At 37.3% G+C, this 10,791-nt stretch overlaps 1 long non-coding RNA gene across 1 annotated transcript; it reads left to right on the top strand.

Moving 5' to 3' along the window:
- Nucleotides 1-506: 506 nt before the first annotated feature.
- On the top strand, nucleotides 507-8,964 carry LOC132014368 (uncharacterized). Its single transcript, XR_009403309.1, has 3 exons — nucleotides 507-682; nucleotides 6,934-6,970; nucleotides 8,905-8,964. It is a non-coding gene; the product is annotated as an uncharacterized LOC132014368 (long non-coding RNA).
- Nucleotides 8,965-10,791: the final 1,827 nt, after the last annotated feature.

Below are 10,791 nucleotides of genomic sequence, written 5' to 3'. Positions count from 1 at the left end.
GCATTAAATCTGGTGGGTTTATGAAGTGCAACGGGGAACTTTTCATGACGTCCTGGATCCCAGAAGTGAGACGCCAGTGGCTAATCTCTGAGTCACCGGGCCCCTTTGACCTGTTCTCTTCACACTTGTTTCCATATTTCATCTGCTCTGTGCTGGGGTTGCTTTATGATTTTGGTTAAGTGTGAAGAAAATCAGTGTGGCAGATGGAAGGAACTCGAGCTGTTCTTTACCAAATGCTAAATTTCTGCCAATATGTATTTTGTTCCCGTAGCGAAATCCCTGCTGTCATTTTTCAGCATGTCCAGTAAGCCTTATCACTCGCCAGTTTAAGTAATATCAGATGGAATATTCCCTAAAGGGGACAAAGAGAGGGACTCCGCATTTGGTTTTTCTGTTAAGGACAACACGGCTCACAGCGCGCATGAGCTGAAACAAACAGTACTTTAGAAATCATGCCAAGGGCAAGACCACTGCTTGGCTTTTGCGTCCCTGGTTAGAGACGCGGCTGGAACAGGCTGGCAGCAGCAATGAGTAACGTGAGGAGCACTGAACTCGGGGCCAGAGTATCCAGACTCCAACCCTGACTCAGCCAGCTGGTTGCCCCGGCTGACGGACAGCTTCTCACAGCCCAAGTTGCTGCAACACTAAAACCAACATACGGCAGGACTCAGAGGCTTTAAAGGTGGGTGAGTGACATAGTGAACATAAATGTATTTGTGGGTTAAAAATCATCTTAGAAAGGGGATTGATTCTCTTGCTACATGGTTGTAAATACTTTTTGCGGATTTCACCTACCTATAACCAGTAAATCAGTCAACTCACTGCAGTGGCACGGATTTTAACTTCAAAACCGATTTCCGCGTCTGACTTGATGCCAAGTATGCAACTGGAAACTAAAATGCTCTTGATAATCTGAATCACATAACATAAACACATCCATTAGTTTACATGGAACATTGTTACTTTTTTAATTGAATTTTTAAATAGCGTAATAGTGGAGCAGAATGGTCACCCAGACTGAGAAACTCTTTGTAAATTGTGCCCTGTAATTTCAGAAACCTAAGAGCTAAGTTACCACATACCAAATTTTATGCAGTTTTAAAACATGACAGTTTATGAAAAATTAAGAATAAACGGTTCTGAGTTCTGGCGCAAATAAATAGCTATCATTGTCTCTGTTTGCACTGTATTTAAGCTCTATATGGAAGTAATGAGATAATGATATACGATGTATGAATATAAATACATATATGTGTGTGTATCTGCAAATATATTTTGAGGTATATATACAGACACACATGTCTGCATGAGACCAATGCCAGATCCGCATCCCTGAACAATTAAGTCCAAATACATGCAGTGGGGCCACGGCACTAACGCATACTAGAAGCTCCCCAGGTGATTTTAATGTGCAGCTGGGGTTGAGAACCACGCCTCCACATCTATATCTTAAAGTCCTCAGTATAGCTGGTATTCTGGATGCACTTAAGTTCCACTAGCCCATATGTTTCCATTCAGACTAGAAGGACAATAACAATGGCAATATGAAGAGTCTTCATCTGATACAACTAACTCACTGAACTTTTCCACTGCCTCCCAGAAAATGAAAACAGACACTACTTACCCTTCTGGTTACCCATGACGGTGAATGGAGACGCAGTGTGCCTGAGGATCTTAACAAAGCAACGGACCGTCTTCCCTCTTTCATCCAAGCACTACACCCCTTCTAGTGTTTCTGAGTGCTATGCCTGAGAAGTGTTCACATGAAGGGGTCTTAAAAAGACAATGACAGGGAAACCTACATAGAGACAGAGATGTCAGTGCTAAAGCCAGGGAACCAGCATAGGGGACGGTGGGGGAAGAATTGGTACACGCTACATAGCATCCCCGGAAATCTAGAGAAGTCTCTTTCTGCTTCTGTAGCCTGGGGGTTAACACAAATGCCAGGCAGGATGAGGTGGGGTGGATGAAGCCATAACTGCTCTCCATGGGGCTCCTGACATGCTCAGGAAGAACAACCACTTCAATTTGAGAGCATCAGTACTGAAAGTCTTTTACTTTATGTTTGCAGTTGTATAAGAGCATGTGGGCTGGTCCCATCCATAAGCGAAGAACCCAATTGAGATGAGTTTTAGTTAATGCAATGTTTGCCTATGTGTACGTCTTCATGGGAAGTGTGATTCGATCAACCAATTAGAAATTAGTCTTCTCCTTACTGGTACTTGAGATATTTGAAACTCAAGAGGATAAAATAAGTCATAAATATGAACAAAATGTGACATGTCAGCCGGTACAAGGTTCTAAGGGTCCAAGTCATTTGCACTATTAGATGTGTAAGTCACCCTTAGCTTCCTTATGCAACTAATTTGCATATAATTGTTCTGATGTCCTGAAAGATTGGTTTTGGCCAAGCCATACTGTGTTTGCAACCACATGGGGATCTTATAAAAATGCAGGCTGTGACTCAGTAGGTCTGGCTGGGGCCTGAGGTCCTGCAATTTTTTCCCCACTGCCAGGTGATGCCAACGTTGCAGTCCATTGGTGATGTTTTAATGACAAGGCTGTAAGAAAGAAAAGATAAATCAGAATTTAAATCACTCCTTTTGAAAAGGAAAGTCTGAGCACACGGGCTCTCTCTAAAAAAAAAAAATTAATTAATTAAAAAAAAATTAAGGAATAATATAGAGTATGAACGGGAGACTTAAAAAGCGGAGGAAACTCAGCACCTGGCTTTGGAACAGCCTCCGTTTGTTTAATGGTACTCCCGAGTATTTTCAGGTTTCTTTGTTGTCCTAAGTACACTTCAGTAATTAGTAAATGTTAGAGGCATGCTGAGATTTGCTGCTTGGTCCAATAGTCAATCATTCAAGCTTCTATAAGGAAAAACATGCACTTTAATGCACTTCTATGATTTGTAGTTTCACAAATGTTGTTCTAATCTTATTCCTCACAGTTAGCAAAACAAGAATGCAATAATTCTCTTATTTCAACACACAGCTCATCATTAATCTTGGGATTCTATTATAAAAGACCGTACCCCCATGAAATTAGTCAACATGTTCCATGTTTTTCCTCCCTCCCTTTTTCCCTTGTGTCATTGCTAGATCCCCAAAACCAAAATACCATTGTCTACAACAACCTCTGAAATTCTTTGCCTTGACAGAATAATAGAGTTAGGACTTGTAGATTTTTCTTTGACTCATGTCAGAACAGACTAGCTATGCTGGATTTCTTGTCTCCTGCCAATTCTGGCAAGACTGATTTTATGAGAGAAAGGAAAAAGGGTGTGTGGCATAGGAAGACGCTGATTCCTGCTCTTTTATTTCTGGGTCTAGTGTGACCTGGTCACTGAAATGTCTCTGAGTCTCAGGTTCCTCATGCAGAAAGTGATAGTGTTAGTAATAAAAACAAGACTTATCATTACTAATATACTGTAGGATATGACCAAACACATACATTTGCTTTAGAAAACTTTTTGAGTGAAATTATTAAATCTTCTTGAGACTCACATGTGGATCGTTTCTTCTCTTTTCTTGCCCTAAATTAAATGAGGTTTGGCAGCTGGGACTCTGAATACATGGGGAAAAGTTTATGGATTTTAGCCTCTACCAATCACTTTTATTCTCTGAGTTTAGTTCACAAGATGTAAAGCCTCCTGAGGGCAGGAGCAATGTCTGTTACTTGCTGCTGGGTAACAGTGCTTAGCCTGTAAATGTCAACCAAACGCATAGATGAAAATTGTTTGCTGTGATGCATTTACTTCCTTGTAAGGATAAAAGGTGAGAAGCTCTGCTTGGTGATTTGAAATTGAAAGAGTAATTTTAGTTTGAAAGCCTCATGATGACAACCAACGTGTTAACTCAGTGTCCAACCACTATTTCATTTTTTCATGAAAGCGAGGATTCAGTGGGAGTTCACATTTTTTTAAGCAGTTTTAAATCTTCTAAAATATAAGGGCAATGGAAATTATAGGCGGCCAGTGTTGTGGTGTTTACTTGGCTATGAACAGTGTCCACTTCTTCTCTCTCTTGGGCCCCCTATCCTTACCCCACCTGTCCATCTACAGCATGTATGCCATCACTACCTTCCAGACTCTCAAAGCTTACACAGTCCCAGAGAGGGGCCAGGTATGTGGGGTCAGGACTCATGCAGACTCCCTTGGACTTCAGGACCACCGGGGAAGGCCAGCTCTTCTGGGGTGGCATGAAAGACAATGGAGGCTTAAAGTCCCAGGCACTAAAGTAAATACCTAAAAATAAAACTGTCACTCCAGAACTTGGAAAGATCTAATACGTGGCTGTGAGAAAGAACAGAGTTTCTGGAGAAGAAAACATGCTAATTAAAAGATTTTATTCAACATGGACCGTTCTCTGATCTCAGCTTTTCCACAGGACCTCTGGCCTCAATTACTTCTTTATTCTAAACCTTTGTTTGTGCCTGTTGTTCTTTCCTCCCATTTGTTTGTTAGCTTTACCGAATTGAGAAGATTGCCTTCTACAAACTTTTATCCCCAGAAATCTAAGTAAATCACAAATTAGAGAATAAAAAGGCAGTATTCCTCAGTTGTTTCTGTGACCGATGAAATATCTAGCAACCATGAACCATGACTGAATGCATAAAGAGTACTCCTCTGACCGGTCTGCATTACAAAACAAAGGAAGATTTCGAAAGAGGTGAACCCGTGCAAGTACTGAATGGTGTTCTGTCATTCTATATAACCTAATCTTTCTAACCCTATCTATAGTAGACTCGATTCTAATCCTAGGAGGAGTGAGGTATCTTTAGAAACTGCATTTATTCCCCCAGAAAAGAAGTGTTGTATTCCTACCACCACCCCACACAGTGTCTATTTTGGAGAGTTTGATCAGTGTGTAAGGGATCATCACAAGCCAAGAAGGGCATACATCTTATCATTCTCTTGAAATTAATACTCACCCAGACATTTCAGCCCACCCTTCTTAAAAACTGTTGTGAATTATGAAATCATTTTGAATAGACCACCAAAGGATGGCCAATCGAAGGTGCTAAGTCTGGAACAGACATCGATTTTAGATATAACTAAGGACTTTGAGAGTTCAAAACCCATTTCCTAAATGGTTCTTTCTGAAGGTTTTCAAACTAAACTCCTTTTCTCAATACTCTGTATCAATTTTACTTTTTTTTTTAAAGGAGAAACAATCAAAACCAGCACACATTTCTGTCACTGCCTTGTCAAACACATGAGTCTGGTTAGATTCCTCTTTGCCTTGCTATAGTCTCATTTTCTCCTTTTGTTAAGTTCCCATAAGAAACTAAACAAAGACGAGTTGGGAATTTTGGTAAGTGGTAAATGTGACTAGAGGTCTGGGCCTCTGGGGATGATATAACCAGAGTGCCTAAGCAATATGCGGAACAGTAATCAGCATGCAGAAAATTGAAAGCAACCTGTGAACACTGTACTTGGACTGATGGACAGAACAGAGGGGATTTTTCAAGAGAACAAACTATTCTAAAACTGCCAATTAAATCACAAAATACAACATCATCTCAAAATAGATTGAGACTCAACTTAATGGATCATTTATTCATTGATATTCTTGATTAAAATAAAAAGCATATCAGTGATTTTAAAATACAAAAGGAATTAAAATGTTTAAGGAAAGAAGCTGACCTTTGCAGCAGTATTAAGGGCAGCTTTTCACTTGAGAATGAGATCAAGTCACCAGCACAGGAATTCAGAAGCAACCCTTACTGCTCAAGGCAGTTGAGAATTGACAAAATTTCTTCCCTTGATAAAGCTCTTGTGGACATAATGCTGTTATTATTTATTCCAGTTTACAGGAGAGGTTTGATTAAATGATAAAGGAATCAAAATAGCCACAAGGAGGTTGTAGTTTCTAAATAGTTTGAGTGATATTCTTATTCTCTCAACCAACAACTTATTTTGAGACCATCACAGAAGACATTTGATACGCATAAGATCACTTGAAATTTTATCATTATATTTGTGTGTGCATGTATGTATGTGTGTAACTTCAGGTAGAATTATTAGCATACAATTTGCACTCTAATCTTTTTTTTCTCCCTTTTCCGTGCCTTAATTTTTAAAATGAGTATAAGTGTGTCCTAGCTGTGACTGAAAAATCTAAGCAAATAATAACACTAATTGAACTTCAACTTCTAGAGAAATTTTCTAGAAGGATAATGAACTGCTCAAAGCTTCTTGAAATCTCTTTAAATCTAATCATTCACAACTAATTTTTCATCAAAGATTTTTTAAAATTATTTATTTATTTATTTGACAGACAAAGGTCACAGGTAGGCAGAGAGGCAGGCAGAGAGAGAGGAGGAAGCAGGCTCCCTGCTGAGCAGAGTGCCCGATGCAAGGCTCCATCCCAGGACCCTGAGACCATGACCTGAGCCGAGAGCAGAGGCTTAACCCACTGAGCCACCCAGGTGCCCCTCAAAGATATTTTTTTTTTGTCTAGAGCACGAGTTTTAGGGTCAAACTATTTCCATGCTAAAACTGATTCCACTGACCACTAGTATGGCTTTATGTGACTTTATTGTGCTCCAGTTAACCTATCTGTAAAATGAAAATAATGCTGATACCTTTTGGAAGGCAGTTACCGATTACTCTCATTTTTCCGTTTGTATTTGAGCAGAGACACTGACTATCTTTGTTTCAGGTTATATATTTAAGAATGCTTATATAGCTAAGAGCCTGAGAAAAAAAGATAATGTCTTCCTTCCAAACAATAATGCTTACTGGGTATTATAAAAGTTTTGGGTACCCTACACTCCAAATTCTGTCCTATAATTCAAACCATTGCATAGCTCTTTTCATATTGCTCTATAGGAAATGAGGCTGGGTGAACTGACCCAAGAAAATGTAGGCACTTTGGCAATTACTATTACCATGAGTAATAAAATTGTCCTTTGTTTCTGAACCAGGGGTCTCATGACTGCTGCTAACATCTGTAAAACTGCGGTAAGCCAATTTGTTAGCCTGTGAGTATGGTAAAATCTAACTTTCCACAAATCTTGCAGATCCTACCTTATAATGTTGTTTTGAGGGTTAAGTGAAATAATATATGTAAAGTGCTTACAACCTTATCTGCAATATTTAAAAAACACAACTTACATTAGCTAGTATTGTGTTGCTATTAATTGACAATCAACTGTTTCAAGGTATAAAGACCTCAGGATATTGATGAATTCTAATTCCACTGGTGCTGACTGATGAAAAATACAGATTAAAGAATCACTAAGGTATCATGTGATAGTACGCATTTTCTTTTGAATTGCCTAACAAAGAAGTGGTTTGTAGAATTGGGAATTTTATGTTATGTTGGACAGTTGCTTTAAATATCCAAATAATTCATTCCAAACCAAATTATATAAATGATTACTAGAGAGGGTTATGCTCTCCATACCATTTTTTCCTGCTGAAATTGACAGTCAGCATCAGACTGATGTCTCTGTTTTAATCAAAGCTGAAGATAAATTCATTTCAGTGTCCCATGAAAATGTGTTTCAGTTGCCTGTCTTATTAAAACTCTATAAAGGAAGGAATGACGATTAGTGCTTATCCCTTTATTAGTAGAGATGTTATGCAACTACATTCAAGGTACCTTTGTTGAGATATTATTTAAATAATCTCATGATTAATTAATGAGATGAATGATCTCATGATTCCTGTTTAACCTCAACTTTCTTCTGTTAGAGTAAGTAACTTTCTTCTGTTTCTTAAGTTTCTATGAAATTAATTTGAATGATCCTAACAAACTGATTGATCACAATGAGCTTCTGTTACATTCTAGAACTTCAGTTGAAACGGAACATGTCTAGACATGGCCTATGCATACACAGTCTCATTAATTATAAAAATAATTCAATTGATTACATAACTCTTAATTTTTGAAAATTCACGGTGCTGCAAGCTGAAGGTATTGAGAGCTATGTGGATATTTTTAGGAGCTTTTCTATGGTTAATTATCTCCAAGGGAATGTAAAAAATATGGAATTGCTTCTTCTATATATACTTTCTTTGGTCTTGCATTTTAAGGCTAACTTAAAATTCTTTTGAATTTCAATCATAGAAGTCATGGAAATAAGAATCATCCACCCATATGTAGACTAAGTCAATATAAAAGAATTTATTCAGATAGGAATTGCACTCAAAAAATAGTTTTCAAATTATTTTTTATTAAAAAATTTTATTTGTTTATTTGTTAGAGAGAAGAGAGCACAAGAAGGGGGAAATGCAGGCAGAGAGAGAAGCAGGGTCCCTGCTGAACAGAGAGTCGATTGCGGGACTCAGTACCAAGACCCTGGGATCCTGACCCAAGCCAAAGGCAGACCTAACTGACGGAGCTGCCCAGGAGTCCCATAGTTTTCAAATTATTTTTAAAATGTGAAAATATATTTTTTTAATGCCATGCTGTGGAATATCCAAATGGATCTGCCTGTCCCATAGAGTATCCCATTTGGTACCCCTGAGATCCCTAAGGTGTTCAAACACCAGAATAAGCCCCTTCTTCAGATCACTCTTTCTAATTCTCCCCAGGAATGAATAGAGGTGTCATACTCATTCTACATGTACAGCCCAATTGAAGGGTAACTGACTTGTCATGTATTTAAGCACGTATTTTGAATTCTAATTTGTTTGAATTCAAAAGTGCTATCTTTTCATTTTTATGATTATCGATCATTATCTGCAGTTTCCATTTCACCATGTTACTCCCACATAGTGTTGCCAAGTAAAACATGGGATGACCAGTTATGAATTTCAGATAAATAGAGAAGAGTTTTTTTCGTATTGTTTTGTAATGTTGAATAGGACATATTTATCTCAAAGAATTAGTTCTTTTCCTGAAATTCAAATTTAACTGGTGATTTTATATTTTTATTTGTTAAATCTAGAAACCCTCCATGAGAAGATTTGAGGAAAAGTGACATTTTATCCACACCAATATATATGAGTAAGTAAAAGATTTAAAGAAGGTATTTCAAGAGCAGAAAAAAAGCAAGTTTATCTACATTTCTGAAGTCTTATTACAGATGTGAATATGCGTTTTCTAAATGTGAAGACAGAATTTTAAAAAGTATTGAACTCTCTCTTTCTCAGGAGTCCATGTCAACACAAGTGGGGACAATCTTCCTTTCTTACTAGTTAGTAGGATTGTCAAGCTCATTGAATAGTTCTAGAGACACAGAGCAGAGTTCCACAGTGTGAGGAAGCAGAACATTAGCTGGATGTTCAAAAAATAATAATCTAATCTACTCCTTTGTGAATGAGAAATCAATGCCACTATTTTATTATCAGCTTTACTTGAAATTTCTCCTTATATCACATTTTTAAAAAGGCATATTGATATTTCATTATAGTTAAGAAAATAATTTTTAGTCAAGTAGGATAGGAACTTAAATCCTTTCTTCAATATTTATAAACTATGTGAATTTGGGCAAATAATTTACCTGCAACTCACATTACTGGTTGGAAAATAGAGCAAATGGTGCTTACTTCTTAAGGTAGTTGTGATAATTATTTGGAATGTATTTAAAAGCACCTGGTATAGTTAATACCTAGAATACAATAAATGACCAAATAATGAATAAGTATTGTTTCAGGTCCTACCTAGCCAGATACCACATTTTCCAATATTATTAAGGATTTATTTATTTTTTTATAACTACTCATTTTTGTCAGAAATGCACCAAAATAGTATTTTACCCATTTCTGTTTTGAATCTTAATCAAGAATTCTGAAGTAATATTTCTGGATAAGAGTGAGATATTAACCAACCACTATCACAGACATTAGCCAATCAAAATAGCTACAGAGACAATTAGATCACATGGCCAGTGATAACCAAATGGTACAGGTGTGCTCCCTGGCTAAATAAAAGCCATATTCTTATAACAGAAAAGGCAAAATATCAGAGGATCTACACTCCCACAAAAAATGAGAAGGCCCTAACATAAAAAAGAAATGCATTTCCTGACAGTAGTAAGAGTTGAGGTGTCATTTTAATCCTTAATCTAAAAAGTCTGTATTAATAGGGGCATAATGCTTAACAGCCCATCAATTTAAACAAATAGAAGTAATAGCAGCGATAATGATGACTCTCTTTATTGAGATTCCACTGGGTGACATGCACTCTGCTGCACACTTTACATCCACTTAATAATTTAATTGCATCAGAACCTTGACTTTGGGTTTATCTTCACTTTATAGATAAGACCAAGATTCTTATGTAACTTTCTCAGGTTATATACAGCTGATGGTGGAAGATGCTGATTTTTTAAGCCACATCTCCTTATCTCCAAAACCCATGTTCAATATGCTTGCTGTGCTGCCTTCTGGTACAATCTAATAAAGTAACTATACAAGATCACATTTTGATCAAAATTATGTAAACAATAAAAAAGAGTCTTATTCTATTTGATCACCACCACCAGAATGATGGAAAAGTAACAACTCAAAGAAATTTCATTTAATGGATATTGCCAACCCAACGATTCAAATTCCAGAGAAAAGTCCGGGGGGTGGAAGGAGCAGAAATATTGCAATGGTTTTAATTCTTTCCCCAAACATGGTAAAAATGAACATGTTTCCATTTCACTAGATGTATCGAGCAAAGACAATATTGTAAACTAAGCAAACCTTACACAGGGATAGTCCCTCCATCAGTAGCCATCCTGACGTTAGGGTGTGTTTTCTTTGACACCAAAGCTCTTCAAGGACTGCATAATATTTTTGGATACTATTTTATCCTTATTCAAAAGTATGTATGTTTTGATTTGGAT

This window comes from Mustela nigripes, chromosome 1, assembly GCF_022355385.1.
Source record: "Mustela nigripes isolate SB6536 chromosome 1, MUSNIG.SB6536, whole genome shotgun sequence".
Classification (NCBI taxonomy): domain Eukaryota; kingdom Metazoa; phylum Chordata; class Mammalia; order Carnivora; family Mustelidae; genus Mustela; species Mustela nigripes.
This window is presented reverse-complemented; position numbering and strand designations above follow the sequence as displayed.